At 56.4% G+C, this 25,831-nt stretch overlaps 52 non-coding genes and 6 pseudogenes across 52 annotated transcripts; all 58 read right to left on the bottom strand.

The window, feature by feature from the left end:
- Nucleotides 1-144: 144 nt before the first annotated feature.
- On the bottom strand, nt 145-263 carry LOC135647457 (5S ribosomal RNA). The gene has a single exon (XR_010500194.1). It is a non-coding gene; the product is annotated as a 5S ribosomal RNA (ribosomal RNA).
- A 286-nt stretch (nt 264-549) lies between these two features.
- Nucleotides 550-668, bottom strand: LOC135647273 (5S ribosomal RNA). The gene has a single exon (XR_010500014.1). It is a non-coding gene; the product is annotated as a 5S ribosomal RNA (ribosomal RNA).
- A 286-nt stretch (nt 669-954) lies between these two features.
- LOC135646398 (5S ribosomal RNA) lies at nt 955-1,073 on the bottom strand. The gene has a single exon (XR_010499150.1). It is a non-coding gene; the product is annotated as a 5S ribosomal RNA (ribosomal RNA).
- Nucleotides 1,074-1,359: 286 nt separating this feature from the next.
- LOC135647352 (5S ribosomal RNA) lies at nt 1,360-1,478 on the bottom strand. Its single transcript, XR_010500091.1, has one exon. It is a non-coding gene; the product is annotated as a 5S ribosomal RNA (ribosomal RNA).
- A 286-nt stretch (nt 1,479-1,764) lies between these two features.
- Nucleotides 1,765-1,882, bottom strand: LOC135647633 (5S ribosomal RNA). The gene has a single exon (XR_010500367.1). It is a non-coding gene; the product is annotated as a 5S ribosomal RNA (ribosomal RNA).
- Nucleotides 1,883-2,168: 286 nt separating this feature from the next.
- On the bottom strand, nt 2,169-2,287 carry LOC135647256 (5S ribosomal RNA). The gene has a single exon (XR_010499998.1). It is a non-coding gene; the product is annotated as a 5S ribosomal RNA (ribosomal RNA).
- Nucleotides 2,288-2,573: 286 nt separating this feature from the next.
- LOC135647480 (5S ribosomal RNA) lies at nt 2,574-2,692 on the bottom strand. Its single transcript, XR_010500217.1, has one exon. It is a non-coding gene; the product is annotated as a 5S ribosomal RNA (ribosomal RNA).
- A 308-nt stretch (nt 2,693-3,000) lies between these two features.
- LOC135646396 (5S ribosomal RNA) lies at nt 3,001-3,119 on the bottom strand. Its single transcript, XR_010499149.1, has one exon. It is a non-coding gene; the product is annotated as a 5S ribosomal RNA (ribosomal RNA).
- Nucleotides 3,120-3,405: 286 nt separating this feature from the next.
- Nucleotides 3,406-3,524, bottom strand: LOC135647606 (5S ribosomal RNA). Its single transcript, XR_010500339.1, has one exon. It is a non-coding gene; the product is annotated as a 5S ribosomal RNA (ribosomal RNA).
- Nucleotides 3,525-3,810: 286 nt separating this feature from the next.
- Nucleotides 3,811-3,929, bottom strand: LOC135647342 (5S ribosomal RNA). The gene has a single exon (XR_010500082.1). It is a non-coding gene; the product is annotated as a 5S ribosomal RNA (ribosomal RNA).
- Nucleotides 3,930-4,179: 250 nt separating this feature from the next.
- On the bottom strand, nt 4,180-4,297 carry LOC135647695 (5S ribosomal RNA). The gene has a single exon (XR_010500427.1). It is a non-coding gene; the product is annotated as a 5S ribosomal RNA (ribosomal RNA).
- Nucleotides 4,298-4,583: 286 nt separating this feature from the next.
- On the bottom strand, nt 4,584-4,702 carry LOC135647467 (5S ribosomal RNA). Its single transcript, XR_010500204.1, has one exon. It is a non-coding gene; the product is annotated as a 5S ribosomal RNA (ribosomal RNA).
- Nucleotides 4,703-4,988: 286 nt separating this feature from the next.
- On the bottom strand, nt 4,989-5,107 carry LOC135647605 (5S ribosomal RNA). Its single transcript, XR_010500338.1, has one exon. It is a non-coding gene; the product is annotated as a 5S ribosomal RNA (ribosomal RNA).
- Nucleotides 5,108-5,415: 308 nt separating this feature from the next.
- Nucleotides 5,416-5,534, bottom strand: LOC135646395 (5S ribosomal RNA). Its single transcript, XR_010499148.1, has one exon. It is a non-coding gene; the product is annotated as a 5S ribosomal RNA (ribosomal RNA).
- Nucleotides 5,535-5,820: 286 nt separating this feature from the next.
- On the bottom strand, nt 5,821-5,939 carry LOC135647653 (5S ribosomal RNA). The gene has a single exon (XR_010500387.1). It is a non-coding gene; the product is annotated as a 5S ribosomal RNA (ribosomal RNA).
- Nucleotides 5,940-6,247: 308 nt separating this feature from the next.
- On the bottom strand, nt 6,248-6,366 carry LOC135647683 (5S ribosomal RNA). Its single transcript, XR_010500416.1, has one exon. It is a non-coding gene; the product is annotated as a 5S ribosomal RNA (ribosomal RNA).
- A 284-nt stretch (nt 6,367-6,650) lies between these two features.
- On the bottom strand, nt 6,651-6,769 carry LOC135647381 (5S ribosomal RNA). Its single transcript, XR_010500120.1, has one exon. It is a non-coding gene; the product is annotated as a 5S ribosomal RNA (ribosomal RNA).
- Nucleotides 6,770-7,055: 286 nt separating this feature from the next.
- On the bottom strand, nt 7,056-7,174 carry LOC135648041 (5S ribosomal RNA). The gene has a single exon (XR_010500735.1). It is a non-coding gene; the product is annotated as a 5S ribosomal RNA (ribosomal RNA).
- A 286-nt stretch (nt 7,175-7,460) lies between these two features.
- LOC135647320 (5S ribosomal RNA) lies at nt 7,461-7,579 on the bottom strand. The gene has a single exon (XR_010500061.1). It is a non-coding gene; the product is annotated as a 5S ribosomal RNA (ribosomal RNA).
- Nucleotides 7,580-7,865: 286 nt separating this feature from the next.
- On the bottom strand, nt 7,866-7,984 carry LOC135647425 (5S ribosomal RNA). Its single transcript, XR_010500163.1, has one exon. It is a non-coding gene; the product is annotated as a 5S ribosomal RNA (ribosomal RNA).
- A 285-nt stretch (nt 7,985-8,269) lies between these two features.
- On the bottom strand, nt 8,270-8,388 carry LOC135647669 (5S ribosomal RNA). The gene has a single exon (XR_010500402.1). It is a non-coding gene; the product is annotated as a 5S ribosomal RNA (ribosomal RNA).
- A 286-nt stretch (nt 8,389-8,674) lies between these two features.
- On the bottom strand, nt 8,675-8,793 carry LOC135646308 (5S ribosomal RNA). The gene has a single exon (XR_010499065.1). It is a non-coding gene; the product is annotated as a 5S ribosomal RNA (ribosomal RNA).
- A 286-nt stretch (nt 8,794-9,079) lies between these two features.
- On the bottom strand, nt 9,080-9,198 carry LOC135647319 (5S ribosomal RNA). Its single transcript, XR_010500060.1, has one exon. It is a non-coding gene; the product is annotated as a 5S ribosomal RNA (ribosomal RNA).
- A 286-nt stretch (nt 9,199-9,484) lies between these two features.
- LOC135647246 (5S ribosomal RNA) lies at nt 9,485-9,603 on the bottom strand. Its single transcript, XR_010499988.1, has one exon. It is a non-coding gene; the product is annotated as a 5S ribosomal RNA (ribosomal RNA).
- A 286-nt stretch (nt 9,604-9,889) lies between these two features.
- On the bottom strand, nt 9,890-10,008 carry LOC135647049 (5S ribosomal RNA). Its single transcript, XR_010499794.1, has one exon. It is a non-coding gene; the product is annotated as a 5S ribosomal RNA (ribosomal RNA).
- A 308-nt stretch (nt 10,009-10,316) lies between these two features.
- On the bottom strand, nt 10,317-10,435 carry LOC135647276 (5S ribosomal RNA). Its single transcript, XR_010500017.1, has one exon. It is a non-coding gene; the product is annotated as a 5S ribosomal RNA (ribosomal RNA).
- A 308-nt stretch (nt 10,436-10,743) lies between these two features.
- LOC135647772 (5S ribosomal RNA) lies at nt 10,744-10,850 on the bottom strand (annotated as a pseudogene).
- A 308-nt stretch (nt 10,851-11,158) lies between these two features.
- On the bottom strand, nt 11,159-11,276 carry LOC135647474 (5S ribosomal RNA). The gene has a single exon (XR_010500211.1). It is a non-coding gene; the product is annotated as a 5S ribosomal RNA (ribosomal RNA).
- A 286-nt stretch (nt 11,277-11,562) lies between these two features.
- LOC135647432 (5S ribosomal RNA) lies at nt 11,563-11,681 on the bottom strand. Its single transcript, XR_010500170.1, has one exon. It is a non-coding gene; the product is annotated as a 5S ribosomal RNA (ribosomal RNA).
- A 286-nt stretch (nt 11,682-11,967) lies between these two features.
- On the bottom strand, nt 11,968-12,086 carry LOC135647331 (5S ribosomal RNA). Its single transcript, XR_010500071.1, has one exon. It is a non-coding gene; the product is annotated as a 5S ribosomal RNA (ribosomal RNA).
- Nucleotides 12,087-12,393: 307 nt separating this feature from the next.
- On the bottom strand, nt 12,394-12,512 carry LOC135647551 (5S ribosomal RNA). The gene has a single exon (XR_010500288.1). It is a non-coding gene; the product is annotated as a 5S ribosomal RNA (ribosomal RNA).
- A 285-nt stretch (nt 12,513-12,797) lies between these two features.
- LOC135646557 (5S ribosomal RNA) lies at nt 12,798-12,916 on the bottom strand. The gene has a single exon (XR_010499304.1). It is a non-coding gene; the product is annotated as a 5S ribosomal RNA (ribosomal RNA).
- Nucleotides 12,917-13,202: 286 nt separating this feature from the next.
- LOC135647267 (5S ribosomal RNA) lies at nt 13,203-13,321 on the bottom strand. Its single transcript, XR_010500008.1, has one exon. It is a non-coding gene; the product is annotated as a 5S ribosomal RNA (ribosomal RNA).
- A 308-nt stretch (nt 13,322-13,629) lies between these two features.
- LOC135647217 (5S ribosomal RNA) lies at nt 13,630-13,748 on the bottom strand. The gene has a single exon (XR_010499958.1). It is a non-coding gene; the product is annotated as a 5S ribosomal RNA (ribosomal RNA).
- Nucleotides 13,749-14,034: 286 nt separating this feature from the next.
- On the bottom strand, nt 14,035-14,153 carry LOC135646379 (5S ribosomal RNA). Its single transcript, XR_010499132.1, has one exon. It is a non-coding gene; the product is annotated as a 5S ribosomal RNA (ribosomal RNA).
- Nucleotides 14,154-14,461: 308 nt separating this feature from the next.
- Nucleotides 14,462-14,579, bottom strand: LOC135647473 (5S ribosomal RNA). Its single transcript, XR_010500210.1, has one exon. It is a non-coding gene; the product is annotated as a 5S ribosomal RNA (ribosomal RNA).
- A 286-nt stretch (nt 14,580-14,865) lies between these two features.
- Nucleotides 14,866-14,971, bottom strand: LOC135647771 (5S ribosomal RNA; annotated as a pseudogene).
- Nucleotides 14,972-15,257: 286 nt separating this feature from the next.
- Nucleotides 15,258-15,376, bottom strand: LOC135647591 (5S ribosomal RNA). The gene has a single exon (XR_010500326.1). It is a non-coding gene; the product is annotated as a 5S ribosomal RNA (ribosomal RNA).
- Nucleotides 15,377-15,684: 308 nt separating this feature from the next.
- LOC135647461 (5S ribosomal RNA) lies at nt 15,685-15,803 on the bottom strand. Its single transcript, XR_010500198.1, has one exon. It is a non-coding gene; the product is annotated as a 5S ribosomal RNA (ribosomal RNA).
- Nucleotides 15,804-16,111: 308 nt separating this feature from the next.
- On the bottom strand, nt 16,112-16,217 carry LOC135647780 (5S ribosomal RNA; annotated as a pseudogene).
- A 308-nt stretch (nt 16,218-16,525) lies between these two features.
- LOC135647608 (5S ribosomal RNA) lies at nt 16,526-16,644 on the bottom strand. The gene has a single exon (XR_010500341.1). It is a non-coding gene; the product is annotated as a 5S ribosomal RNA (ribosomal RNA).
- Nucleotides 16,645-16,930: 286 nt separating this feature from the next.
- Nucleotides 16,931-17,049, bottom strand: LOC135647717 (5S ribosomal RNA). Its single transcript, XR_010500447.1, has one exon. It is a non-coding gene; the product is annotated as a 5S ribosomal RNA (ribosomal RNA).
- A 286-nt stretch (nt 17,050-17,335) lies between these two features.
- LOC135647532 (5S ribosomal RNA) lies at nt 17,336-17,454 on the bottom strand. Its single transcript, XR_010500269.1, has one exon. It is a non-coding gene; the product is annotated as a 5S ribosomal RNA (ribosomal RNA).
- Nucleotides 17,455-17,762: 308 nt separating this feature from the next.
- LOC135647714 (5S ribosomal RNA) lies at nt 17,763-17,882 on the bottom strand. Its single transcript, XR_010500445.1, has one exon. It is a non-coding gene; the product is annotated as a 5S ribosomal RNA (ribosomal RNA).
- A 286-nt stretch (nt 17,883-18,168) lies between these two features.
- On the bottom strand, nt 18,169-18,287 carry LOC135647607 (5S ribosomal RNA). Its single transcript, XR_010500340.1, has one exon. It is a non-coding gene; the product is annotated as a 5S ribosomal RNA (ribosomal RNA).
- A 286-nt stretch (nt 18,288-18,573) lies between these two features.
- On the bottom strand, nt 18,574-18,691 carry LOC135647750 (5S ribosomal RNA). Its single transcript, XR_010500478.1, has one exon. It is a non-coding gene; the product is annotated as a 5S ribosomal RNA (ribosomal RNA).
- Nucleotides 18,692-18,977: 286 nt separating this feature from the next.
- On the bottom strand, nt 18,978-19,096 carry LOC135647486 (5S ribosomal RNA). Its single transcript, XR_010500223.1, has one exon. It is a non-coding gene; the product is annotated as a 5S ribosomal RNA (ribosomal RNA).
- A 286-nt stretch (nt 19,097-19,382) lies between these two features.
- LOC135646345 (5S ribosomal RNA) lies at nt 19,383-19,501 on the bottom strand. Its single transcript, XR_010499099.1, has one exon. It is a non-coding gene; the product is annotated as a 5S ribosomal RNA (ribosomal RNA).
- Nucleotides 19,502-19,787: 286 nt separating this feature from the next.
- On the bottom strand, nt 19,788-19,906 carry LOC135647508 (5S ribosomal RNA). The gene has a single exon (XR_010500245.1). It is a non-coding gene; the product is annotated as a 5S ribosomal RNA (ribosomal RNA).
- Nucleotides 19,907-20,192: 286 nt separating this feature from the next.
- On the bottom strand, nt 20,193-20,311 carry LOC135647431 (5S ribosomal RNA). The gene has a single exon (XR_010500169.1). It is a non-coding gene; the product is annotated as a 5S ribosomal RNA (ribosomal RNA).
- Nucleotides 20,312-20,597: 286 nt separating this feature from the next.
- On the bottom strand, nt 20,598-20,716 carry LOC135647330 (5S ribosomal RNA). The gene has a single exon (XR_010500070.1). It is a non-coding gene; the product is annotated as a 5S ribosomal RNA (ribosomal RNA).
- Nucleotides 20,717-21,023: 307 nt separating this feature from the next.
- Nucleotides 21,024-21,142, bottom strand: LOC135647550 (5S ribosomal RNA). Its single transcript, XR_010500287.1, has one exon. It is a non-coding gene; the product is annotated as a 5S ribosomal RNA (ribosomal RNA).
- A 2,431-nt stretch (nt 21,143-23,573) lies between these two features.
- On the bottom strand, nt 23,574-23,687 carry LOC135647790 (5S ribosomal RNA; annotated as a pseudogene).
- Nucleotides 23,688-23,995: 308 nt separating this feature from the next.
- LOC135647405 (5S ribosomal RNA) lies at nt 23,996-24,114 on the bottom strand. Its single transcript, XR_010500144.1, has one exon. It is a non-coding gene; the product is annotated as a 5S ribosomal RNA (ribosomal RNA).
- A 308-nt stretch (nt 24,115-24,422) lies between these two features.
- LOC135647759 (5S ribosomal RNA) lies at nt 24,423-24,529 on the bottom strand (annotated as a pseudogene).
- A 308-nt stretch (nt 24,530-24,837) lies between these two features.
- On the bottom strand, nt 24,838-24,956 carry LOC135647687 (5S ribosomal RNA). Its single transcript, XR_010500420.1, has one exon. It is a non-coding gene; the product is annotated as a 5S ribosomal RNA (ribosomal RNA).
- A 308-nt stretch (nt 24,957-25,264) lies between these two features.
- On the bottom strand, nt 25,265-25,371 carry LOC135647775 (5S ribosomal RNA; annotated as a pseudogene).
- A 308-nt stretch (nt 25,372-25,679) lies between these two features.
- On the bottom strand, nt 25,680-25,798 carry LOC135647545 (5S ribosomal RNA). Its single transcript, XR_010500282.1, has one exon. It is a non-coding gene; the product is annotated as a 5S ribosomal RNA (ribosomal RNA).
- Between the last annotated feature and the right edge of the window lie 33 nt (nt 25,799-25,831).

The following is a 25,831-nucleotide window of genomic DNA, read 5'->3' as shown; positions in this document are numbered from 1 at the left end:
GGAATCGCTATTGCGACCCCATTCCGGAAACCTCTCTCCGAGCCCCACGAGACTGACCGCATAGCGGTCACTTCAAATTCCGAGGCCCAAAACGATCGCCTCGGAGGTCGACGGGAGAGGTTTTGGTCGCTCGGGGCGCAAAAAGGAGTGCAACACGAGGACTTCCAAGGGGGTCACCCATCCTAGTACTACTCTCGACCAAGCACGCTTGACTTCGGAGTTCCGATGGGATCCGGTGCTTTAGTGCTGGTATGATCGCACTCGCTTTGTTTGCGTCATCCCTCGCCTTTGTGCACGTCGCGGACGGCGTATGGAGCCTCTAAACCTGTCGAACGATCTCGGAATCGCCATTGTCGGACACGGCAAGCGCGCGCCGAAACCATCGGGACTTTGTCGAACGAACTCGGAATCGCTATTGCGACCCCATTCCAGAAACCTCTCGCCGAGCCCCACGAGACTGACTGCGTAGTGGTCACGGCAAATTCGGAGGCCCAAAACCATCGCCTCGGAAGTCGACGGGAGAGGTTTTGGTCGCTCGGGGCGCAAAAAGGAGTGCAACACGAGGACTTCCCAGGGGGTCACCCATCCTAGTACTACTCTCGCCCAAGCACGCTTAACTTCGGAGTTCTGATGGGATCCGGTGCTTTAGTGCTATTATGATCGCACTCGCATTGTTTGCGTCGTCCCTCGCCTTTGTGCACGTCGCCGACGGCGTATGGAGCCTCTAAACCTGTCGAACGATCTCGGAATCGCCATTACCGGAGAGGGCAAGCGCGTGCCGAAACCATCGGGACTTTGTGGAACGAACTCGGAATCGCTATTGCGACCCCATTCCAGAAACCTCTCTCCGAGCCCCATGAGACTGACCGCGTAGCGGTCACAGCAAATTCCGAGGCCCAAAACCATCGCCTCGGAGGTCGACGGGAGAGGTTTTGGTCGCTCGGGGCGCAAAAAGGAGTGCAACACGAGGACTTCCCAGGGAGTCACCCATCCTAGTACTACTCACGCCCAAGCACGCTTAACTTCGGAGTTCTGATGGGATCCGGTGCTTTAGTGCTGGTATGATCGCACTCGCTTTGTTTGCGTCGTCCCTCGCCATTGTGCACGTCGCCTACGGCGTATGGAGCCTCTAAACCTGTCGAACGATCTCGGAATCGCCATTACCGGACACGGCAAACGCGCGCCGAAACCATCGGGACTTTGTCGAACGAACTCGGAATCGCTATTGCGACCCCATTCCGGAAACCTCTCGCCGAGCCCCACGAGACTGACCGCGTAGCGGTCACAGCAAATTCCGAGGCCCAAAACCATCGCCTCGGAGGTCGACGGGAGAGGTTTTGGTCGCTCGGGGCGCAAAAAGGAGTGCAACACGAGGACTTCCCAGGGAGTCACCCATCCTAGTACTACTCACGCCCAAGCACGCTTAACTTCGGAGTTCTGATGGGATCCAATGCTTTAGTGCTGGTATGATCGCACTCGCTTTGTTTACGTCGTCCCTCGCCTTTGTGCACGTCGCGGACGGCGTATGCAGCCTCTAAACCTGTCGAACGATCTCGGAATCGCCATTGTTGGACACGGCAAGCGCGCGCCGAAACCATCGGGACTTTGTCGAACGAACTCGGAATCGCTATTGCGACCCCATTCCGGAAACCTCTCGCCGAGCCCCACGAGACTGACTGCGTAGTGGTCACGGCAAATTCGGAGGCCCAAAACCATCGCCTCGGAAGTCGACGGGAGAGGTTTTGGTCGCTCGGGGCGCAAAAAGTAGTGCAACACGAGGACTTCCCAAGGGGTCACCCATCCTAGTACTACTCTCGCCCAAGCACGCTTAACTTTGGAGTTCTGATGGGATCCGTGCTTTAGTGCTGATATGATCGCACTCGCTTTGTTTGCGTCGTCCCTCGCCTTTGTGCACGTCGCCGACGGCGTATGGAGCATCTAAACCTGTCGAACGATCTCGGAATCGCCATTACCGGAAACGGCAAGCGCGCGCCGAAACCATCGGGACTTTGTCGAACGAACTTGAAATCGCTATTGCGACCCCATTCCAGAAACCTCTCTCCGAGCCCCACGAGACTGACCGCATAGCGGTCACGGCAAATTCCGAGGCCCAAAACTATCGCCTCGGAGGTCGACGGGAGAGGTTTTGGTCGCTCGGGGCGCAAAAAGGAATGCAACACGAGGACTTCCCAGGGAGTCACCCATCCTAGTACTACTCACGCCCAAGCACGCTTAACTTCAGAGTTCTGATGGGATCCGGTGCTTTAGTGCTGGTATGATCGCACTCGCTTTGTTTGCGTCGTCCCTCGCCTTTGTGCACGTCGCCGACGGCGTATGGAGCCTCTAAACCTGTCGAACGATCTCGGAATCGCCATTACCGGACACGGCAAACGCGCGCCAAAACCATCGGGACTTTGTCGAACGAACTCGGAATCGCTATTGCGACCCCATTCCGGAAACCTCTCTCCGAGCCCCACGAGACTGACCGCGTAGCGGTCACTTCAAATTCCGAGGCCCAAAACGCACGCCTCGGAGGTCGACGGGAGAGGTTTTGGTCGCTCGGGGCGCAAAAAGGAGTGCAACACGAGGACTTCCAAGGGGGTCACCCATCCTAGTACTACTCTCGACCAAGCACGCTTGACTTCGGAGTTCTAATGGGATCCGGTGCTATAGTGCTGGTATGATCGCACTCGCTTTGTTTGCGTCGTCCCTCGCCTTTGTGCACGTCGCGGACGGCGTACGAAGCCTCTAAACCTGTCGAACGATCTCGGAATCGCCATTGTCGGATCTCGGAATCGCCATTACCGGACACGGCAAGCGCGCGCCGAAACCATCGGGACTTTGTCGAACGAACTTGGAATCGCTATTGCGACCCTATTCTGGAAACCTCTCGCCGAGCCCCACGAGACTGACTGCGTAGCGGTCATGGCAAATTCCGAGGCCCAAAACCATCGCCTCGGAGGTCGACGGGAGAGGTTTTGGTCGCTCGGGGCGCAAAAAGGAGTGCAACACGAGGACTTCCCAGGGGGTCACCCATCCTAGTACTACTCTCGCCCAAGCACGTTTAACTTCGGAGTTCTGATGGGATCCGGTGCTTTGGTGCTGGTATGATCGCACTCGCTTTGTTTGCGTCGTCCCTCGCCTTTGTGCACGTCGCGGACGGCGTATGGAGCCTCTAAACCTGTCGAACGATCTCGGAATCGCCATTGTCGGACACGGCAAGCGCGCGCCGAAACCATCGGGACTTTGTCGAACGAACTCGGAATCGCTATTGCGACCCCATTCCGGAAACCTCTCGCCGAGCCCCACGAGACTGACTGCGTAGTGGTCACAGCAAATTCGGAGGCCCAAAACCATCGCCTCGGAGGTCAACGGGAGAGGTTTTGGTCGCTCGGGGCGCAAAAAGGAGTGCAACATGAGGACTTCCCAAGGGGTAACCCATCCTAGTACTACTCTCGCCCAAGCACGCTTAACTTCGGAGTTCTGATGGGATCCGATACTTTGGTGCTGGTATGATCGCACTCGCTTTGTTTGCGTCGTCCCTCGCCTTTGTGCACGTCTCGGACGGCGTATGGAGCCTCTAAACCTGTCGAACGATCTCGGAATCGCCATTGTCGGACACGGCAAGCGCGCGCCGAAACCATCGGGACTTTGTCGAACGAACTCGGAATCGCTATTGCGACCCCATTCCAGAAACCTCTCGCCGAGCCCCACGAGACTGACTGCGTAGTGGTCACGGCAAATTCGGAGGCCCAAAACCATCGCCTCGGAAGTCGACGGGAGAGGTTTTGGACGCTCGGGGCGCAAAAAGTAGTGCAACACGAGGACTTCCCAGGGGGTCACCCATCCTAGTACTACTCTCGCCCAAGCACGCTTAACTTCGGAGTTCTGATGGGATCCAATGCTTTAGTGCTGGTATGATCGCACTCGCTTTGTTTGCGTCATCCCTCGCCTTTGTGCACGTCGCGGACGGCGTATGGAGCCTCTAAACCTGTCGAACGATCTCGGAATCGCCATTGTCAGACACGGCAAGCGCGCGCCGAAACCATCGGGACTTTGTCGAACGAACTCGGAATCGCTATTGCGACCCCATTCCGGAAACCTCTCGCCGAGCCCAACGAGACTGACTGCGTAGTGGTCACGGCAAATTCGGAGGTTTGGTCGCTCGGGGCGCAAAAAGTAGTGCAACCCGAGGACTTCCCAAGGGGTCACCCATCCTAGTACTACTCTCGCCCAAGCACGCTTAACTTCGGAGTTCTGATGGGATCCGTGCTTTAGTGCTGTTATGATCGCACTCGCTTTGTTTGCGTCGTCCCTCGCCTTTGTGCACGTCGCCGACGGCGTATGGAGCCTCTAAACCTGTCGAACGATCTCGGAATCGCCATTACCGGAAACGGCAAGCGCGCGCCGAAACCATCGGGACTTTGTCGAACGAACTTGAAATCGCTATTGCGACCCCATTCCAGAAACCTCTTTCCGAGCCCCACGAGACTGACCGCATAGCGGTCACGGCAAATTCCGAGGCCCAAAACCATCGCCTCGGAGGTCGACGGGAGAGGTTTTGGTCGCTCGGGGCGCAAAAAGGAATGCAACACGAGGACTTCCTAGGGAGTCACCCATCCTAGTACTACTCACGCCCAAGCATGCTTAACTTCGGAGTTCTGATGGGATCCGGTGCTTTAGTGCTGGTATGATCGCACTCGCTTTGTTTGCGTCGTCCCTCGCCTTTGTGCACGACGCCGACGGCGTATGGAGCCTCTAAACCTGTCGAACGATCTCGGAATCGCCATTACCGGACACGGCAAACGCGCGCCAAAACCATCGGGACTTTGTCGAACGAACTCGGAATCGCTATTGCGACCCCATTCCGGAAACCTCTCTCCGAGCCCCACGAGACTGACCGCGTAGCTGTCACTTCAAATTCCGAGGCCCAAAACGCTCGCCTCGGAGGTCGACGGGAGAGGTTTTGGTCGCTCGGGGCGCAAAAAGGAGTGCATCACGAGGACTTCCAAGGGGGTCACCCATCCTAGTACTACTCTCGACCAAGCACGCTTGACTTCGGAGTTCTAATGGGATCCGGTGCTATAGTGCTGGTATGATCGCACTCGCTTTGTTTGCGTCGTCCCTCGCCTTTGTGCACGTCGCGGACGGCGTACGAAGCCTCTAAACCTGTCGAACGATCTCGGAATCGCCATTGTCGGATCTCGGAATCGCCATTACCGGACACGGCAAGCGCGCGCCGAAACCATCGGGACTTTGTCGAACGAACTCGGAATCGCTATTGCGACCCTATTCTGGAAACCTCTCGCCGAGCCCCACGAGACTGACTGCGTAGCGGTCATGGCAAATTCCGAGGCCCAAAACCATCGCCTCGGAGGTCGACGGGAGAGGTTTTGGTCGCTCGGGGCGCAAAAAGGAGTGCAACACGAGGACTTCCCAGGGGGTCACCCATCCTAGTACTACTCTCGCCCAAGCACGTTTAACTTCGGAGTTCTGATGGGATCCGGTGCTTTGGTGCTGGTATGATCGCACTCGCTTTGTTTGCGTCGTCCCTCGCCTTTGTGCACGTCGCGGACGACGTATGGAGCCTCTAAACCTGTCGAACGATCTCGGAATCGCCATTGTCGAACACGGCAAGCGCGCGCCGAAACCATCGGGACTTTGTCGAACGAACTCGGAATCGCTATTGCGACCCCATTCCGGAAACCTCTCGCCGAGCCCCACGAGACTGACTGCGTAGTGGTCACAGCAAATTCGGAGGCCCAAAACCATCGCCTCGGAAGTCGACGGGAGAGGTTTTGGTCGCTCGGGGCGCAAAAAGTAGTTCAACATGAGGACTTCCAAGGGGGTCACCCATCCTAGTACTACTCTCGCCCAAGCACGCTTAACTTCGGAGTTCTGATGGGATCCGGTGCTTTAGTGCTGGTATGATCGCACTCGCTTTGTTTGCGTCGTCCCTCGCCTTTGTGCACGTCGCGGACGGCGCACGGAGCCTTTAAACCTCTCGAACGATCTCGGAATCGCCATTGTCGGATCTCGGAATCGCCATTACCGGACACGGCAAGCGCGCGCCGAAACCATCGGGACTTTGTCGAACGAACTCGGAATCGCTATTGCGACCCCATTCCGGAAACCTCTCTCCGAGCCCCACGAGACTGACCGCGTAGCGGTCACGGCAAATTCCGAGGCCTAAAACCATCGCCTCGGAGGTCGACGGGAGAGGTTTTGGTCGCTCGGGGCGCAAAAAGGAGTGCAACACGAGGACTTCCTAGGGGGTCACCCATCCTATAACTACTCACGCCCAAGCATGCTTAACTTCGGAGTTCTGATGGGATCCGATGCTTTAGTGCTGGTATGATCGCACTCGCTTTGTTTACGTCGTCCCTCGCCTTTGTGCACGTCGCCGACGGCGTATGGAGCCTCTAAACCTGTCGAACGATATCGGAATCGCCATTACCGGACACGGCAAGCGCGCGCCGAAACCATCGGGACTGTCGAACGAACTCGGAATCGCTATTGCGACCCCATTCTGGAAACCTCTCGCCGAGCCCCACGAGACTGACCGCGTAGCGGTCACGGCAAATTCCGAGGCCCAAAACCATCGCCTCGGAGGTCGACGGGAGAGGTTTTGGTCGCTCGGGGCGCAAAAACGAGTGCAACACGAGGACTTCCCAGGGGGTCACCCATCCTAGTACTACTCTCGCACAAGCACGCTTAACTTCGGAGTTCCGATGGGATCCGGTGCTTTAGTGCTGGTATGATCGCACTCGCTTTGTTTGTGTCGTCACTCGCCTTTGTGCACGTCGCCGACGGCGTATGGAGCCTCTAAACCTGTCGAACGATCTCGGAATCGCCATTACCGGAGACGGCAAGCGCGTGCCGAAACCATCGGGACTTTGTCGAACGAACTCGGAATCGCTATTGCGACCCCATTCCGGAAACCTCTCTCCGAGCCCCACGAGACTGACCGCGTAGCGGTCACGGCAAATTCCGAGGCCCAAAACCATCGGCTCGGAGGTCGACGGGAGAGGTTTTGGTCGCTCGGGGCGCAAAAAGGAGTGCAACACGAGGACTTCCCAAGGGGTCACCCATCCTAGTACTACTCTCGCCCAAGCACGCTTAACTTCGGAGTTCTGATGGGATCCGGTGCTTTAGTGCTGGTATGATCGCACTCGCTTTGTTTGCGTCGTCCCTCGCCTTTGTGCACGTCGCCGACGGCGTATGGAGCCTCTAAACCTGTCGAACGATCTCGGAATCGCCATTACCGGAGAGGGCAAGCGCGTGCCGAAACCATCGGGACTTTGTCGAACGAACTCGGAATCGCTATTGCGACCCCATTCCGGAAACCTCTCTCCGAGCCCCACGAGACTGACCGCGTAGCGGTCACGGCAAATTCCGAGGCCCAAAACCATCGCCTCGGAGGTTGACGGGAGAGGTTTTGGTCGCTCGGGGCGCAAAAAGGAGTGCAACACGAGGACTTCCCAGGGGGTCACACATCCTAGTACTACTCTCGCCCAAGCACGCTTAACTTCGGAGTTCTGATGGGATCCGGTGCTTTAGTGCTGGTATGATCGCATTCGCTTTGTTTGCGTCGTCCCTCGCCTTTGTGCACGTCGCCGACGGCGTATGGAGCCTCTAAACCTGTCGAACGATCTCGGAATCGCCATTACCGGAGAGGGCAAGCGCGTGCCGAAACCATCGGGACTTTGTCGAACGAACTCGGAATCGCTATTGCGACCCCATTCCGGAAACCTCTCTCCGAGCCCCACGAGACTGACCGCGTAGCGGTCACGGCAAATTCCGAGGCCCAAAACCATCGGCTCAGAGGTCGACGGGAGAGGTTTTGGTCGCTCGGGGCGCAAAAAGGAGTGCAACACGAGGACTTCCCAGGGGGTCACCCATCCTAGTACTACTTTCGCCCAAGCACGCTTAACATTGGAGTTCTGATGGGATCCGGTGCTTTAGTGCTGGTATGATCGCACTCGCTTTGTTTGCGTCGTCCCTCGCATTTGTGCACGTCGCCGATGGCGTATGGAGCCTCTAAACCTGTCGAACGATCTCGGAATCGCCATTACCGGAGAGGGCAAGCGCGTGCCGAAACCATCGGGACTTTGTCGAACGAACTCGGAATCGCTATTGCGACCCCATTCCGGAAACCTCTCTCCGAGACCCACGAGACTGACCGCGTAGCGGTCACGGCAAATTCCGAGGCCTAAAACCATCGCCTCGGAGGTCGACGGGAGAGGTTTTGGTCGCTCGGGGCGAAAAAGGAGTGCAACACGAGGACTTCCTAGGGGGTAACCCATCCTATAACTACTCACGCCCAAGCATGCTTAACTTCGGAGTTCTGATGGGATCCGGTGCTTTAGTGCTGGTATGATCGCACTCGCTTTGTTTACGTCGTCCCTCGCCTTTGTGCACGTCGCCGACGGCGTATGGAGCCTCTAAACCTGTCAAACGATATCGAAATCGCCATTACCGGACACGGCAAGCGCGCGCCGAAACCATCGGGACTTTGTCGAACGAACTCGGAAACGCTATTGCGACCCCATTCTGGAAACCTCTCGCCGAGCCCCACGAGACTGACTGCGTAGCTGTCACGGCAAATTCCGAGGCCCAAAACCATCGCCTCGGAGGTCGACGGGAGAGGTTTTGGTCGCTCGGGGCGCAAAAAGGAGTGCAACACGAGGACTTCCCAGGGGGTCACCCATCCTAGTACTACTCTCGCCCAAGCACGCTTAACTTTGGAGTTCTGATGGGATCCGGTGCTTTAGTGCTGGTATGATCGCACTCGCTTTGTTTGCGTCGTCCCTCGCCTTTGTGCACGTCGCCGACGGCGTATGGAGCCTCTAAACCTGTCGAACGATCTCGGAATCGCCATTACCGGAGAGGGCAAGCGCGTGCCGAAACCATCGGGACTTTGTCGAACGAACTCGGAATCGCTATTGCGACCCCATTCCGGAAACCTCTCTCCGAGCCCCACGAGACTGACCGCGTAGCGGTCACGGCAAATTCCGAGGCCCAAAACCATCGGCTCGGAGGTCGACGGGAGAGGTTTTGGTCGCTCGGGGCGCAAAAAGGAGTGCAACACGAGGACTTCCCAGGGGGTCACACATCCTAGTACTACTCTCGCCCAAGCACGCTTAACTTCGGAGTTCTGATGGGATCCGGTGCTTTAGTGCTGGTATGATCGCATTCGCTTTGTTTGCGTCGTCCCTCGCCTTTGTGCACGTCGCCGACGGCGTATGGAGCCTCTAAACCTGTCGAACGATCTCGGAATCGCCATTACCGGAGAGGGCAAGCGCGTGCCGAAACCATCGGGACTTTGTCGAACGAACTCGGAATCGCTATTGCGACCCCATTCCGGAAACCTCTCTCCGAGCCCCACGAGACTGACCGCGTAGCGGTCACGGCAAATTCCGAGGCCCAAAACCATCGGCTCGGAGGTCGACGGGAGAGGTTTTGGTCGATCGGGGCGCAAAAAGGAGTGCAACACGAGGACTTCGCAGGGGGTCACCCATCCTAGTACTACTCACGCCCAAGCACGCTTAACTTCGGAGTTCTGATTGGATCCGGTGCTTTAGTGCTGGTATGATCGCACTCGCTTTGTTTGCGTCGTCCCTCGCCTTTGTGCACGTCGCCGACGGCGTATGGAGCCTCTAAACCTGTCGAATGATCTCGGAATCGCCATTACCGGACACGGCAAACGCGCGCCAAAACCATCGGGACTTTGTCGAACGAACTCGGAATCGCTATTGCGACCCCATTCCGGAAACCTCTATCCGAACCCCACGAGACTGACCGCGTAGCGGTCACTTCAAATTCCGAGGCCCAAAACGATCGCCTCGAAGGTCGACGGGAGATGTTTTGGTCACTCGGGGGGCAAAAAGGAGTGCAACACGAGGACTTCCAAGGGGGTCACCCATCCTAGTACTACTCTCGCCCAAGCACGCTTGACTTCGGAGTTCTGATGGGATCCGGTGCTTTAGTGCTGGTATGATCGCACTCGCTTTGTTTGCGTCGTCCCTCGCCTTTGTGCACGTCGCGGACGGCGTACGAAGCCTCTAAACCTGTCAAACGATCTTGGAATCGCCATTGTCGGATCTCGGAATCGCCATTACCGGACACGGCAAGCGCGCGCCGAAACCATCGGGACTTTGTCGAACGAACTCGGAATCGCTATTGGGACCCCATTCTGGAAACCTCTCGCCGAGCCCCACGAGACTGACTGCGTAGCGGTCACGGCAAATTCCGAGGCCGAAAACCATCGCCTCGGAGGTCGACGGGAGAGGTTTTGGTCGCTCGGGGCGCAAAAACGAGTGCAACACGAGGACTTCCCAGGGGGTCACCCATCCTAGTACTACTCTCGACCAAGCACGCTTGACTTCGGAGTTCTGATGGGATCCGGTGCTTTAGTGCTGGTATGATCGCACTCGCTTTGTTTGCGTCGTCCCTCGCCTTTGTGCACGTCACGGACGGCGTATGGAGCCTCTAAACCTGTCGAACGATCTCGAAATCGCCATTGTCGGATCTCAGAATCGCCATTACCGGACACGGCAAGCGCGCGCCGAAACCATCGGGACTTTGTCGAACGAACTCGGAATCGCTATTGCGACCCCATTCCGGAAACCTCTCTCCGAGCCCCACGAGACTGACTGCGTAGCGATCACGGCAAATTCTGAGGCCCAAAACCATCGCCTCGGAGGTCTACGGAAGAGGTTTTGGTCGCTCGGGGCGCAAAAAGGAGTGCAACACGGGGATCACCCATCCTAGTACTACTCTCGCCCAAGCACGCTTAACTTCGGAGTTCTGATGGGATCCAGTGCTTTAGTGCTGGTATGATCGCACTCATTTTATTTTCGTCGTCCCTCGCCTTTGTGCACGTTGCGGACGGCGTATGGAGCCTCTAAACCTGTCGAACGATCTCGGAATCGCCATTGTCGGATCTCGGAATCGCAATTACCGGACACTGGAAGCGCGCGCCGAAACCATCGGGACTTTGTCGAATGAACTCGGAATCGCTATTGCGACCCCATTCCGGAAACCTCTCTCCGAGCCCCACGAGACTGACTGCGTAGCGATCACGGCAAATTCCGAGGCCCAAAACCATCGCCTCGGAGGTCGACGGGAGAGGTTTTGGTCGCTCGGGACGCAAAAAGGAGTGCGACACGGGGACTTCCCAGGGGGTCACCCATCCTAGTACTACTCTCGCCCAAGCACGCTTAACTTCGGAGTTCTGATGGGATCCGGTGCTTTAGTGTGGTATGATCGCACTCGCTTTGTTTGCGTCGTCCCTCGCCTTTGTGCACGTCGCGGACGGCGTATGGAGCCTCTAAACCTGTCGAACGATCTCGGAATCGCCATTACCGGACACGGCAAGCGCGCGCCGAAACCATCGGGACTATGTCGAACGAACTCGGAATCGCTATTGCGACCCCATTCCGGAAACCTCTCTCCGAGCCCCACTAGACTGACTGCGTAGCGATCACGGCAAATTCCGAGGCCCAAAACCATCGCCTCGGAGGTCGACGGGAGAGGTTTTGGTCGCTCGGGGCGCAAAAAGGAGTGCAACAAGGGGACTTCCCAGGGGGTCACCCATCCTAGTACTACTCTCGCCCAAGCACGCTTAACTTCGGAGTTCTGATGGGATCCGGTACTTTAGTGCTGGTATAATCGCACTCGCTTTATTTGCGTCGTCCCTCGCCTTTGTGCACGTCGCGGACGGCGTATGGAGCCTCTAAACCTGTCGAACGATCTCGGAATCGCCATTACCGGACACGGCAAGCGCACGCCGAAACCATCGGGACTTTATCGAACGAACTCGGAATCGCTATTGCGACCCCATTCCGGAAACCTCTCTCCGAGCCCCACGAGACTGACCGTGTAGCGGTCACGGCAAATTCCGAGGCACAAAACCATCGCCTCGGAGGTCGACGGGAGAGGTTTTGGTCGCTCGGGGTGTAAAAAGGAGTGCAACACGAGGACTTCCCAGGGGGTCACCCATCCTAGTACTACTCTCGCCCAAGCATGCTTAAATTCGGAGTTCTGATGGGATCCGGTGCTTTAGTGCTGGTATGATCGCACTCGCTTTGTTTGCGTCGTCCCTCGCCTTTGCGCACGTCGCGGACCGCGTATGGAGCCTCTAAACCTGTCGAACGATCTCGGAATCGCCATTGTCAGATCTCGGAATCGCCATTACCGGACACGGCAAGCGCGCACCGAAACCATCGGGACTTTGTCGAACGAACTCGGAATCGCTATTGCGACCCCATTCCGGAAACCTCTCTCCGAGCCCACGAGACTGACTGCGTAGCGATCACGGCAAATTCCGAGGCCCAAAACCATCGCCTCGGAGGTCGACGGGAGAGGTTTTGGTCGCTCGGGGCGCAAAAAGGAGTGCAACACGGGGACTTCCTAGGGGGTCACCCATCCTAGTACTACTCTCGCCCAAGCACGCTGAACTTCGGAGTTCTGATCGGATCCGGTGCTTTAGTGCTGGTATGATCGCACTCACTTTGTTTGCGTCGTCCCTCGCCTTTGTGCACGTCGCGGATGGCGTATGGAGCCTCTAAACCTGTCGAACGATCTCGGAATCGCCATTACCGGAGAGGGCAAGCGCGTGCCGAAACCATCGGGACTTTGTCGAACGAACTCGGAATCGCTATTGCGACCCCATTCCGGAAACCTCTCTCCGAACCCCACGAGACTGACTGCGTAGCTGCACGGCAAATTCCGAGGCCCAAAACCATCGCCTTGGAGGTCGACGGGAGAGGTTTTGGTCGCTCGGGGCACAAAAAGGAGTGCAACACGGGGACTTCCCAGGGGGTCACCCATCCTAGTACTACTCTCGCCCAAGCAATCTTAACTTCGGAGTTCTGATGGGATCCGGTGCTTTAGTGCTGGTATGATCGCACTCGCTTTGTTTGCGTCGTCCCTCGCCTTTGTGCACGTCGCGGACGGCGTATGGAGCCTCTAAACCTGTCGAACGATATCGAAATCGCCATTACCGGACACGGCAAGCGCGCGCCGAAACCATCGGGACTTTGTCGAACGAACTCGGAATCGCTATTGCGACCACATTCCGGAAACCTCTCTCCGAGCCCCACGAGACTGACTGCGTAGCGGTCACGGCAAATTCCGAGGCCCAAAACCATCGCCTCGGAGGTCGACAGGAGACGTTTTGGTCGCGCGGGGCGCAAAAAGGAGTGCACCACGAGGAGTTCCCAGGGGGTCACCCATCTTAGTACTACTCTCGCCCAAGCACGCTTAACTTCGGAGTTCTGATGGGATCCGGTGCTTTAGTGCTGGTATGATCGCATTCGCTTTGTTTGCGTCGTCCCTCGCCTTTGTTCACGTCGCGGACGGCGTATGGAGCCTCTAAATCTGTCGAACGATCTCGGAATCGCCATTGTCGGATCTCGGAATCGCCATTACCGGACACGGCAAGCGTGCGCCGAAACCATCGGGACTTTGTCGAACGAAATCGGAATCGCTATTGCGACCCCATTCCGGAAACCTTTCGCCGAGCCCCACGAGACAGACTGCGTAGCGGTCACGGCAAATTCCGAGGCCCAAAACCATCGCCTCGGAGGTCGACGGGAGAGGTTTTGGTCGCTCGGGGAGCAAAAAGGAGTGCAACACGAGGACTTCCCAGGGGGTCACCCATCCTAGTACTACTCTCGCCCAAGCCCCCTTAACTTCGGAGTTCTGATGGGATCCGGTGCTTTAGTGCTGGTATGATCGCACTAACTTTGTTTGCGTCGTCCCTCGCCTTTGTGCACGTTGCGGACGGCGTATGGTGCCTCTAAACCTGTCGAACGATCTCGGAATCGCCATTACCGGACACGGCAAGCGCGCGCCGAAACCATCGGGACTTTGTCGAACGAACTCGGAATCGCTATTGCGACCCCATTCCGGAAACCTCTCTCCGAGCCCCACGAGACTGACCGCGTAGCGGTCACGGCAAATTCCGAGGCCCAAAACCATCGCCTCGGAGGTCCACGGGAGAGGTTTTGGTCACTCGGGGCGCAAAAAGGAGTGCAACACGAGGAGTTCCCAGGGGGTCACCCATCCTAGTACTACTCTCGCCCAAGCACGCTTAACTTCGGAGTTCTGATGGGATCCGGTGCTTTAGTGCTGGTATGATCGCTCTCTCGTTGTTTGTGTCGTCCCTCGCCTTTTTGCACGTCGCGGACGGCGTATGGAGCCTCTAAACCTGTCGAACGATCTCGGAATCGCCATTGTCGGATCTCGGAATCGCCATTACCGGACACGGCAAGCGCGCGCCGAAACCATCGGGACTTTGTCGAACGAACTCGGAATCGCTATTGCGACCCCATTCCGGAAACCTCTCTCCGAGCCCCACGAGACTGACTGCGTAGCGATCACGGCAAATTCCGAGGCCCAAAACCATCGCCTCGGAGGTCGACGGGAGAGGTTTTGGTCGCTCGGGACGCAAAAAGGAGTGCGACACGGGGACTTCCCAGGGGGTCACCCATCCTAGTACTACTCTCGCCCAAGCACGCTTAACTTCGGAGTTCTGATGGGATCCGGTGCTTTAGTGTGGTATGATCGCACTCGCTTTGTTTGCGTCGTCCCTCGCCTTTGTGCACGTCGCCGACGGCGTATGGAGCCTCTAAACCTGTCGAACGATCTCGGAATCGCCATTACCGGAGACGGCAAGCGCGCGCCGAAACCATCGGGACTTTGTCGAACGAACTCGGAATCGCTATTGCGACCCCATTCCGGAAACCTCTCTCCGAGCCCCACGAGACTGACTGCGTAGCGGTCACGGCAAATTCCGAGGCCCAAAACCATCGCCTCGGAAGTCGACGGGAGAGGTTTTGGTCGCTCCGGGCGCAAAAAGGAGTGCAACACGGGGTCACCCATCCTAGTACTACTCTCGCCCAGGCACGCTTAACTTCGGAGTTCTGATGGGATCCGGTGCTTTAGTGCTGGTATGATCGCACTCGCTTTGTTTGCGTCGTCCCTCTCCTTTGTGCACGTCGCGGACGGCGTATGGAGCCTCTAAACCTGTCGAACGATCTCGGAATCGCCATTACCGGACACGGCAAGCGCACGCCGAAACCATAGGGACTTTGTCGAACGAACTCGGAATCGCTATTGCGACCCCATTCCGGAAACCTCTCTCCGAGCCCCACGAGACTGACCACGTAGCGATCACGGCAAATTCCGAGGCCCAAAACCATCGCCTCGGAGGTCGACTGGAGAGGTTTTGGTCGCTCGGGGCACAAAAAGGAGTGCAACACGAGGACTTCCCAAGGGGTCACCCATCCTAGTACTACTCTCGCCCAAGCACCCTTAACTTCGGAGTTCTGAAGGGATCTGATGCTTTAGTTCTGGTATGATCGCACTCGCTTTGTTTGCGTCATCCCTCGCCTTTGTGCACGTCGCGGACGACGTATGGAGCCTCTATACCTGTCGAACGATCTCGGAATCGCCATTGTCGGATCTCGGAATCGCCATTACCGGACACGGCAAGCTCGCGCCGAAACCATCAGGACTTTGTCGAACGAACTCGGAATCGCTATTGCGTCCCCATTCCCGAAACCTCTCGCCGAGCCCCACGAGACTGACTGCGTAGCGGTCACGGCAAATTCCGAGGCCCAAAACCATCGTCTCGGAGGTCGACGGGAGTGGTTTTGGTCGCTCGGGGCGCAAAAAGGAGTGCAACACGAGGACTTCCCAGGGGGTCACCCATCCTAGTACTACTCTCGCCCAAGCACGCTTAACTTCGAAGTTCTGATGGGATCCGGTGCTTTAGTGCTGGTTTGAACGCTCTCTCTTTGTTTGCGTCGTCCCGCGCCTTTTTGCACGTCGCGGACGGCGTTTGGAGCCTCTAAACCTGTCGAACGATCTCGGAATCGCCATTGTCGGATCAAGGAATCGCCATTACCGGACACGGCAAGCGCGCGCCGAAACCATCGGGACTTTGTCGAACGAACTCGGAATCGCTATTGCGACCCCATTCCGGAAACCTCTCTCCGAGCCCCACGAGACTGACTGCGTAGCGATCACGGCAAATTCCGAGGCCCAAAACCATCGCCTCAGAGGTCGACGGGAGAAGTTTTGGTCGCTCGGGGCGCAAAAAGGAGTGCAACACGGGGTCACCCATCCTAGTACTACTCTCGCCCAAGCACGCTTAACTTCGAAGTTATGATGGGATCCGGTGCTTTAGTGCTGGTATGATCGCACTCGCTTTATTTGCGTCGTCCCTCGCCTTTGTGCACGTCGCGGACGGCGTATGGAGCCTCTAAACCTGTCGAACGATCTCGGAATCGCCATTGTCGGATCTCGGAATCGCCATTACCGGACACGGCAAGCGCTTGCCGAAACCATCGGGACTTTGTCGAACGAACTCGGACTCGCTATTGCGACCCCATTCCGGAAACCTCTCTCCGAGCCCAACGAGACTGACTGCGTAGCGATCACGGCAAATTCCGAGGCCCAAAACCATCGCCTCGGAGGTCGACGGAAGAGGTTTTGGTCGCTCGGGGCGCAAAAAGGAGTGCAACAAGGGGACTTCCCAGGGGGTCACCCATCCTAGTACTACTCTCGCCCAGGCACGCTTAACTTTGGAGTTCTGATGGGATCCGGTACTTTAGTGCTGGAATGATCGCACTCGCTTTGTTTGCGTCGTCCCTCGCCTTTGTGCACGTCGCGGACGGCGTATGGAGCCTCTAAACCTGTCGTACGATCTCGGAATCGCCATTACCGGGCACGGCAAGCGCGCGCCGAAACCATCGGGACTTTATCGAACGAACTCGGAATCGCCATTGCGACCCCATTCCGGAAACCTCTCTCCGAGCCCCACGAGATTTACCGCGTAGCGGTCACGGCAAATTCCAAGGCCCAAAACCATCGCCTCGGAGGTCGACGGTAGAGGTTTTGGTCGCTCGGGGCACAAAAAGGAGTGAAACACGGGGACATCCCAGGGGGTCACCCATCCTAGTACTACTCTCGACCAAGCACGCTTAACTTCGGAGTTCTGATAGGATCCGGTGCTTTAGTGCTGGTATGATCGCAATCGCTTTGTTTGCGTCGTCCATCGCCTTTGTGCACGTCGCGGACGGCGTATGGAGCCTCTAAACCTGTCGAATGATCTCGGAATCGCCATTACCGGACACGGCAAGCGCACGCCGAAACCATCGGGACTTTGTCGAACGAACTCGGAATCGCTATTGCGACCCTATTCCGGAAACCTCTCTCCGAGCCCCACGAGACTGACCGCGTAGCGGTCACGGCAAATTCCGAGGCCCAAAACCATCGCCTCGGTGGTCGACGGGAGAGGTTTTGGTCGCTCGGGGTGTAAAAATGAGTGCAACACGAGGACTTCCCAGGGGGTCACCCATCCTAGTACTACTCTCGCCCAAGCATGCTTAATTTCGGAGTTCTGATGGGATCCGGTGCTTTAGTGCTGGTATGTTCGCACTCTCTTTGTTTGCGTCGTCCCTCGCCTTTGTGCACGTCGCGGACGGCGTATTGAGCCTCTAAACCTGTCGAACGATCTCGGAATCGCCATTGTCGGATCTCGGAATCGCCATTACCGAACACGACAAGCGCGCGCCGAAACCATCGGGACTTTGTCGAACGAACTCGGAATCGCTATTGCGACCCCATTCCGGACACTTCTCTCCGAGCCCCACGAGACTGACTGCGTAGCGGTCACGGCAAATTCCGAGGCCCAAAACCATCGCCTCGGAGGTCGACGGGAGAGGTTTTGGTCGCTCGGGGCGCAAAAAGGAGTGCAACACGAGGACTTCCCACGGGGTCACCCATCCTAGCACTACTCTCGCACAAAGCACGCTTAACTTCGAAGTTCTGATGGGATCCGGTGCTTTAGTGCTGGTATGATCGCATTCGCTTTGTTTGCGTCGTCACTCGCCTTTGTGCACGTCGCGGACGGCGTATGGAGCCTCTAAACCTGTCGAACGATCTCGGAATCGCCATTACCGGACACGGCAAACGCGCGCCGAAACCATCGGGACTTTGTAGAACGAACTCGGAATCGCTATTGCGACCCCATTCCGGAAACCTCTCGCCGAGCCCCACGAGACTGACTGCGTAGCGATCACGGCAAATTCCGAGGCCCAAAACCATCGCCTCGGAGGTCGACGGGAGAGGTTTTGGTCGCTCGGGGCGCATAAAGGAGTGCAACAAGGGGACTTCCCAGGGGGTCACCCATCCTAGTACTACTCTCGCCCAAGCACGCTTAACTTCGGAGTTCTGATGGGATCCGGTACTTTAGCGTTGGTATGATCGCACTCGCTTTGTTTGCGTCGTCCCTCGCCTTTGTGCACGTCGCCGACGGCGTATGGAGCCTCTAAACCTGTCGAACGATCTCGGAATCGCCATTACCGGACACGGCAAGCGCGCGCCGAAACCATCGGGACTTTATCGAACGAACTCGGAATCGCTATTGGGACCCCATTCCGGAAACCTCTCTCCGAGCCCCACGAGACTGACCGCGTAGCGGTCACGGCAAATTCCGAGGCCCAAAACCTTCGCCTCGGAGGTCGACGGGAGAGGTTTTGGTCGCTCGGGGTGTAAAAAGGAGTGCAACACGAGGACTTCCCTGCGGTCACCCATCCTAGTACTACTCTCGCCCAAGCATGCTTAAATTCAGAGTTCTGATTGGATCCGGTGCTCTAGTGCTGGTATGATCGCACTCGCTTTGTTTGCGTCGTCCCTCGCCTTTATGCACGTCGCGGACGGCGTATGGAGCCTCTAAACCTGTCGAACGATCTCGGAATCGCCATTACCGGACACGGCAAGCGCGCGCCGAAACCATCGGGACTTTGTCGAACGAACTCGGAATCGCTATTGCGACCCCATTCCGGACACCTCTCTCCGAGCCCCACGAGACTGACTGCGTAGCGGTCACGGCAAATTCCGAGGCCCAAAACCATCGCCTCGGAGGTCGACGGGAGAGGTTTTGGTCGCTCGGGGCGCAAAAAGGAGTGCAACACGAGGACTTCCCACGGGGTCACCCATCCTAGCACTACTCTCGCCCAAGCACGCTTAACTTCGAAGTTCTGATGGGATCCGGTGCTTTAGTGCTGGTATGATCGCATTCGCTTTGTTTGCGTCGTCACTCGCCTTTGTGCACGTCGCGGACGGCGTATGGAGCCTCTAAACCTGTCGAACGATCTCGGAATCGCCATTACCGGACACGACAAGCGCGCGCCGAAACCATCGGGACTTTGTCGAACGAACTCGGAATCGCTATTGCGACCCCATTCCAGAAACCTCTCTCCGAGCCCCACGAGACTGACCGCGTAGCGGTCACGGCAAATTCCGAGGCCCAAAACCATCGCCTCGGAGGTCGACGGCGGAGGTTTTGGTGGCTCGGGGCGCAAAAAGGAGTGCAACACGAGGACTTCCCAGGGGGTCACCCATCCTAGTACTACTCTCGCCCAAGCACGCTTATCTTCGGAGTTCTGATGGGATCCGGTGCTTCAGTGCTGGTATGATCGCACTCGCTTTATTTGCGTCGTCCCTCGCCTTTGTGCACGTCGCGGACGGCGTATGGAGCCTCTAAACTTGTCGAACGATCTCGGAATCGCCATTATCGGACACGGCAAGCGCGCGCCGAAACCATCGGGACTTTGTCGAACGAACTCGGAATCGCTATTGCGACCCTATTCCGGAAACCTCTCACCGAGCCCCACGAGACTGAATGCGTAGCGGTCACGGCAAATTCCGAGGCCCAAAACCATCGCCTCGGAGGTCGACGGGAGAGGTTTTGGTCGCTCGGGGCGCAAAAAGGAGTGCAACACGAGGACTTCCCACGGGGTCAACCATCCTAGTACTACTCTCGCCCAAGCACGCTTAACTTCGAGGTTCTGATGGGATCCGGTGCTTTAGTGCTGGTATGATCGCACTCGCTTTGTTTGCGTCGTCCCTCGCCATTGTGCACGTCGCGGACGGCGTATGGAGCCTCTAAACCTGTCGAACGATCTCGGAATCGCCATTACCGGACACGGCAAGCGCGCGCCGAAACCATCGGGACTATGTCGAACGAACTCGGAATCGCTATTGCGACCCCATTCCGGAAACCTCTCTCCGAGCCCCACTAGACTGACTGCGTAGCGATCACGGCAAATTCCGAGGCCCAAAACCATCGCCTCGGAGGTCGACGGGAGAGGTTTTGGTCGCTCGGGGCGCAAAAAGGAGTGCAACAAGGGGACTTCCCAGGGGGTCACCCATCCTAGTACTACTCTCGCCCAAGCACGCTTAACTTCGGAGTTCTGATGGGATCCGGTACTTTAGTGCTGGTATAATCGCACTCGCTTTATTTGCGTCGTCCCTCGCCTTTGTGCACGTCGCGGACGGCGTATGGAGCCTCTAAACCTGTCGAACGATCTCGGAATCGCCATTACCGGACACGGCAAGCGCACGCCGAAACCATCGGGACTTTATCGAACGAACTCGGAATCGCTATTGCGACCCCATTCCGGAAACCTCTCTCCGAGCCCCACGAGACTGACCGTGTAGCGGTCACGGCAAATTCCGAGGCACAAAACCATCGCCTCGGAGGTCGACGGGAGAGGTTTTGGTCGCTCGGGGTGTAAAAAGGAGTGCAACACGAGGACTTCCCAGGGGGTCACCCATCCTAGTACTACTCTCGCCCAAGCATGCTTAAATTCGGAGTTCTGATGGGATCCGGTGCTTTAGTGCTGGTATGATCGCACTCGCTTTGTTTGCGTCGTCCCTCGCCTTTGCGCACGTCGCGGACCGCGTATGGAGCCTCTAAACCTGTCGAACGATCTCGGAATCGCCATTGTCAGATCTCGGAATCGCCATTACCGGACACGGCAAGCGCGCACCGAAACCATCGGGACTTTGTCGAACGAACTCGGAATCGCTATTGCGACCCCATTCCGGAAACCTCTCTCCGAGCCCACGAGACTGACTGCGTAGCGATCACGGCAAATTCCGAGGCCCAAAACCATCGCCTCGGAGGTCGACGGGAGAGGTTTTGGTCGCTCGGGGCGCAAAAAGGAGTGCAACACGGGGACTTCCTAGGGGGTCACCCATCCTAGTACTACTCTCGCCCAAGCACGCTGAACTTCGGAGTTCTGATCGGATCCGGTGCTTTAGTGCTGGTATGATCGCACTCACTTTGTTTGCGTCGTCCCTCGCCTTTGTGCACGTCGCGGATGGCGTATGGAGCCTCTAAACCTGTTGAATGATCTCGGAATCGCCATTACCGTACACGGCAAGCGCGCGCCGAAACCATCGGGACTTTGTCGAACGAACTCGGAATCGCTATTGCGACCCCATTCCAGAAACCTCTCTCCGAGCCCCACGAGACTGACCGCGTAGCGGTTACGGCAAATTCCGAGGCCCAAAACCATCGCCTCGGAGGTCGACGGGGGAGGTTTTGGTGGCTCGGGGCGCAAAAAGGAGTGCAACACGAGGACTTCCCAGGGGGTCACTGTTAGGATCGAGAGCACTAAGAGGGGGGGGGGGTGAATTAGTGCAGCGGATATTTTTCAGCGATTAAAAAGCGAAGACTGCGTTCGTTCGACAAAGACTATTTTGATGCAAAAAACCGATTCTAAGATTACTTATGATTAAGTGCAGTTTACGTTTAAGCGCAGTTAGCGTCTAAACGCAGTTAGCGTCTAAATGCAGATTGCGTCTAAACTCAGATTGCGTCTAAGCACAGATTGCGTCTAAGCGCAGATTGCGTCTATGCGCATATTGCGTCTAAACGCAGATTGCGTCTAAGCGCAGATTGAGCAGAAGTATAAAGACAATGTGCTACTGTTGTACATCTCAAAAGGTAATCTGTAAAAAAAAGATTTACGTCTAAACGTAGATTTGCGTCTAAACGCAGATTTACGTCTAAACGCAGATTTACGTCTTAAACGCAGATTTACGTCTTAGACGCAGATTTACGTCTGAACTTTGAAACTCGTTTGTATATTCGCAGAGGGCAGTATGCAGTTGAAATCAAGACGTAAACGTAAACTGAAATCTGACAATTGTGCGAGGAAAGCCGATTTACGTCTAAATGCAGTTTTACGTCTAAATGTTGAAACTCGTTCGTAAAATTGCAGAAGACAGTTTGCAGTTATAAATAGAATCAAACTGTAAGTGTAAACTGCAAAGAAACTCGTTTGCAAAAGCACAGAGGACAGTTCTGCAGAATCAAAACGTAAACGTAAACTGTAATGTACCAAAACACGACTTTACGTCTGAATGCAGATTCGGAAGAACAGCACTTAGAACTTGTTCGTGAAAGCGCAGAGAGCAGTAGTAGTGGAGGAGGTTTGCAGTAAAGATAAAGTGCTCAAAGATAAACGCAAACCAGAGATTTAGAGTGGTTCGGTCAGTCCTGACCTACTCCACTTTTGGCTTCCTCCACCGACGAGGTTGCCGACGTCAACTAGGGGCCTTCCTTCAATGGGTGAAGGCCAAACTGCCCTTTTACAGTTTCTCTCCTTTTGACAGGCTCAGGAGACAACCTTTACAGACCTTTCTCTCCTCACTTTACAACTGAAAACTTGAAGAACAGAAGGAGGAGACTTAAAGGCTTTACAATCACTTTTGAGCTCTTAGAATCACAGAAAAGATCAAGATTTCGGTGTAGGTCTGTATCTTTTCAGTGTTGAATGGGTGGGGAATTTATAGGCCCCAACCCAATTCAAATTTGGAGCTCAAAACGATCAAATCCCGGAATTCCGGGATCAGGCAGTTGCACCTCTTGACTGGAGAGGTTGCACCGCCTGGCAGAGCTCGAAGACCGAGCTCAGGCGGTGCCACCTCTCTGCCAGGGAGGTTGCACCGCCCAGTCTTGCTCGAAGACTGAGCTCAGGCGGTGCCACCTCTCTGCCAGGGAGGTTGCACCGCCTAGTCTAGCTCGAAGACTGAGCTCAGGCGGTGCCACCTCTCTGCCAGGGAGGTTGCACCGCCCAGTCTAGCTCGAAGACTGAGCTCAGGCGGTGCCACCTCCCGGCTGGGGAGGTTGCACCGCCCAGTCTCGCTGGGAGGCTTAGCCCAGGCGGTGCCACCTCCTGGCCTGGGCGGTTGCACCTCCTGGTGCAATCAGGGTCCGAATGGTTCATTCCATTCGACCCAATTTCAATCTTTCAGGGGCCCAATTGCCCCAAGATTAAGCCAATGGGATCACCTCCCATTTTCCAACTTAATCATCGTGCTAACTACGATTAAATCTAAGACAACTTCTGCAGCTTTGCTTCAGTGCGTCAATCGCTCCTTCCGGCGAGTTTCCGACGAACTTCCCTCGATCATCCGATGAACCCTCGGTGATGCTCCTGCGGACTTCCGGCAAACTCCTGGACTTTGCGACGATCAACTTGGCAAGTTCCGACGAGCTTCGCTTGGCAAGCTTCTGGACTTCTCGGATCTGTTCTCGCAGAACCTCCGACGACCGTCCGAACTTCCGTCGAACTCTCGAACTCCCAACGTGATCATGAACTTGACTCCGGCGCAACTCCTGCTGCTTGTCTATCTTTCATCGTAGTTAATCCTGCACACTTATCTCAACACATAGAATAGACAACAAATGACAATTGACTTCATCATCAAAATCCGAGATTCAACAATCACCCATCCTAGTACTACTCTCGCCCAAGCACGCTTAACTTCGGAGTTCTGATGGGATCCGATGCTTTAGTGCTAGTATGATCGCACTCGCTTTGTTTGTGTCGTCCTTCGCCTTTGTGCACGTCGCGAACGGCGTATGGAACCTCTAAACCTGTCGAACGATCTCGGAATCGCCATTGTCGGATCTCGGAATCGCCATTACCGGACACGGCAAGCGCGCGCCGAAACCATCGGGACTTTGTCGAACGAACTCGGAATCGCTATTGCGACCCCATTCCGGAAACCTCTCGCCGAGCCCCACGAGACTGACTGCGTAGCGGTCACGGCAAATTCCGAGGCCCAAAACCATCGCCTCGGAGGTCGACGGGAGAGGTTTTGTTCGCTCGGGGCGCAAAAAGGAGTGCAACACAAGGACTTCCCAGGGGGTCACCCATCTTAGTACTACTCTCGTCCAAGCACGTTTAACTTCGAAGTTCTGATGGGATCCGGTGCTTTAGTGCTGGTATGATCGCACTCGCTTTGTTTGCGTCGTCCCTCGCCTTTGTGCACGTCGCGGACGGCGTATGGAGCCTCTAAACCTGTCGAACGATCTCGGAATCGCCATTGTCGGATCTCAGAATCGCCATTACCGGACACGGCAAGCGCGCGCCGAAACCATCGGGACTTTGTCGAACGAACTAGGAATCGCTATTGCGACCCCATTCCGGAAACCTCTCTCCGAGCCCCACGAGCCTGAATGCGTAGCGATCACGGCAAATTCCGAGGCCCAAAACCATCGCCTCGGAGGTCGACGGAAGAGGTTTTGGTCGCTCGGGGCGCAAAAAGGAGTGCAACACGGGGATCACCCATCCTAGTACTACTCTCGCCCAAGCACGCTTAACTTCGGAGTTCTGATGGGATCCGGTGCTTTAGTGCTGGTATGATCGCACTCGTTTTGTTTGCGTCATCCCTCGCCTTTGTGCACGTCGCGGACAGCGTATGGAGCCTCTAAACCTGTCGAACGATCTCGGAATCGCCATTGTCGGATCTCGGAATCGCCATTACCGGACACGGCAAGCGCGCGCCGAAACCATCGGGACTTTGTCGAACGAACTCGGAATCGCTATTGCGACCCCATTCCGGAAACCTTTCGCCGAGCCCCACGAGACTGACTGCGTAGCGGTCACGGCAAATTCCGAGGCCCAAAACCATCGCCTCGGAGGTCGACAGGAGAGGTTTTGGTCACTCGGGGCGCAAAAAGGAGTGCAACACGAGGACTTCCCAGGGGGTCACCCATCCTAGTACTACTCTCGCCCAAGCACGCTTATCTTCGAAGTTCTTATGGGATCCGATGTTTTAGCGGTGGTATGATCGCACCCGCTTTGTTTGCGTCGTCCCTCGCCTTTGTGCACGTCGCGGACGGCGTATGGAGCCTCTAAACCTGTCGAACGATCTCGGAATCGCCATTCTCGGATCTCGGAATCGCCATTACCGGACACGGCAAGCGCGCGCCGAAACCATCGGGACTTTGTCGAACGAACTCGGAATCGCTATTGCGACCCCATTCCGGAAACCTCTCTCCGAGCCCCACGAGACTGAATGCGTAGCGATCACGGCAAATTCCGAGGCCCAAAACCATCGCCTCGGAGGTCGACGGAAGAGGTTTTGGTCTCTCAGGGCGCAAAAAGGAGTGCAACACGGGGATCACCCATCCTAGTACTACTCTCGCCCAAGCACGCTTAACTTCGGAGTTCTGATGGGATCCGGTGCTTTAGAGCTGGTATGATCGCACTCGTTTTGTTTGCGTCGTCCCTCGCCTTTGTGCACGTCGCGGACAGCGTATGGAGCCTCTAAACCTGTCGAACGATCTCGGAATCGCCATTGTCGGATCTCGGAATCGCCATTACCGGACACGGCAAGCGCGCGCCGAAACCATCGGGACTTTGTCGAACGAACTCGGAATCGCTATTGCGACCCCATTCCGGAAACCTCTCGCCGAGCCCCACGAGACTGACTGCATAGCGGTCACGGCAAATTCCGAGGCCCAAAACCATCGCCTCGAAGGTCGACGGGAGAGGTTTTGGTCGCTCGGGGCACAAAAAGGAGTGCAACACGAGGACTTCCCAGGGGGTCACCCATCCTAGTACTACTCTCGCCCAAGCACGCTTATCTTCGAAGTTCTTATGGGATCCGATGTTTTAGCGCTGGTATGATCGCACTCGCTTTGTTTGCGTCGTCCCTCGCCTTTGTGCAC

Source organism: Musa acuminata, chromosome BXJ3-8 (genome assembly GCF_036884655.1).
Source record: "Musa acuminata AAA Group cultivar baxijiao chromosome BXJ3-8, Cavendish_Baxijiao_AAA, whole genome shotgun sequence".
Classification (NCBI taxonomy): domain Eukaryota; kingdom Viridiplantae; phylum Streptophyta; class Magnoliopsida; order Zingiberales; family Musaceae; genus Musa; species Musa acuminata.
The sequence above is the reverse complement of the archived record's forward strand: the minus strand, read 5'-3'. Positions and strand labels throughout refer to the sequence as shown.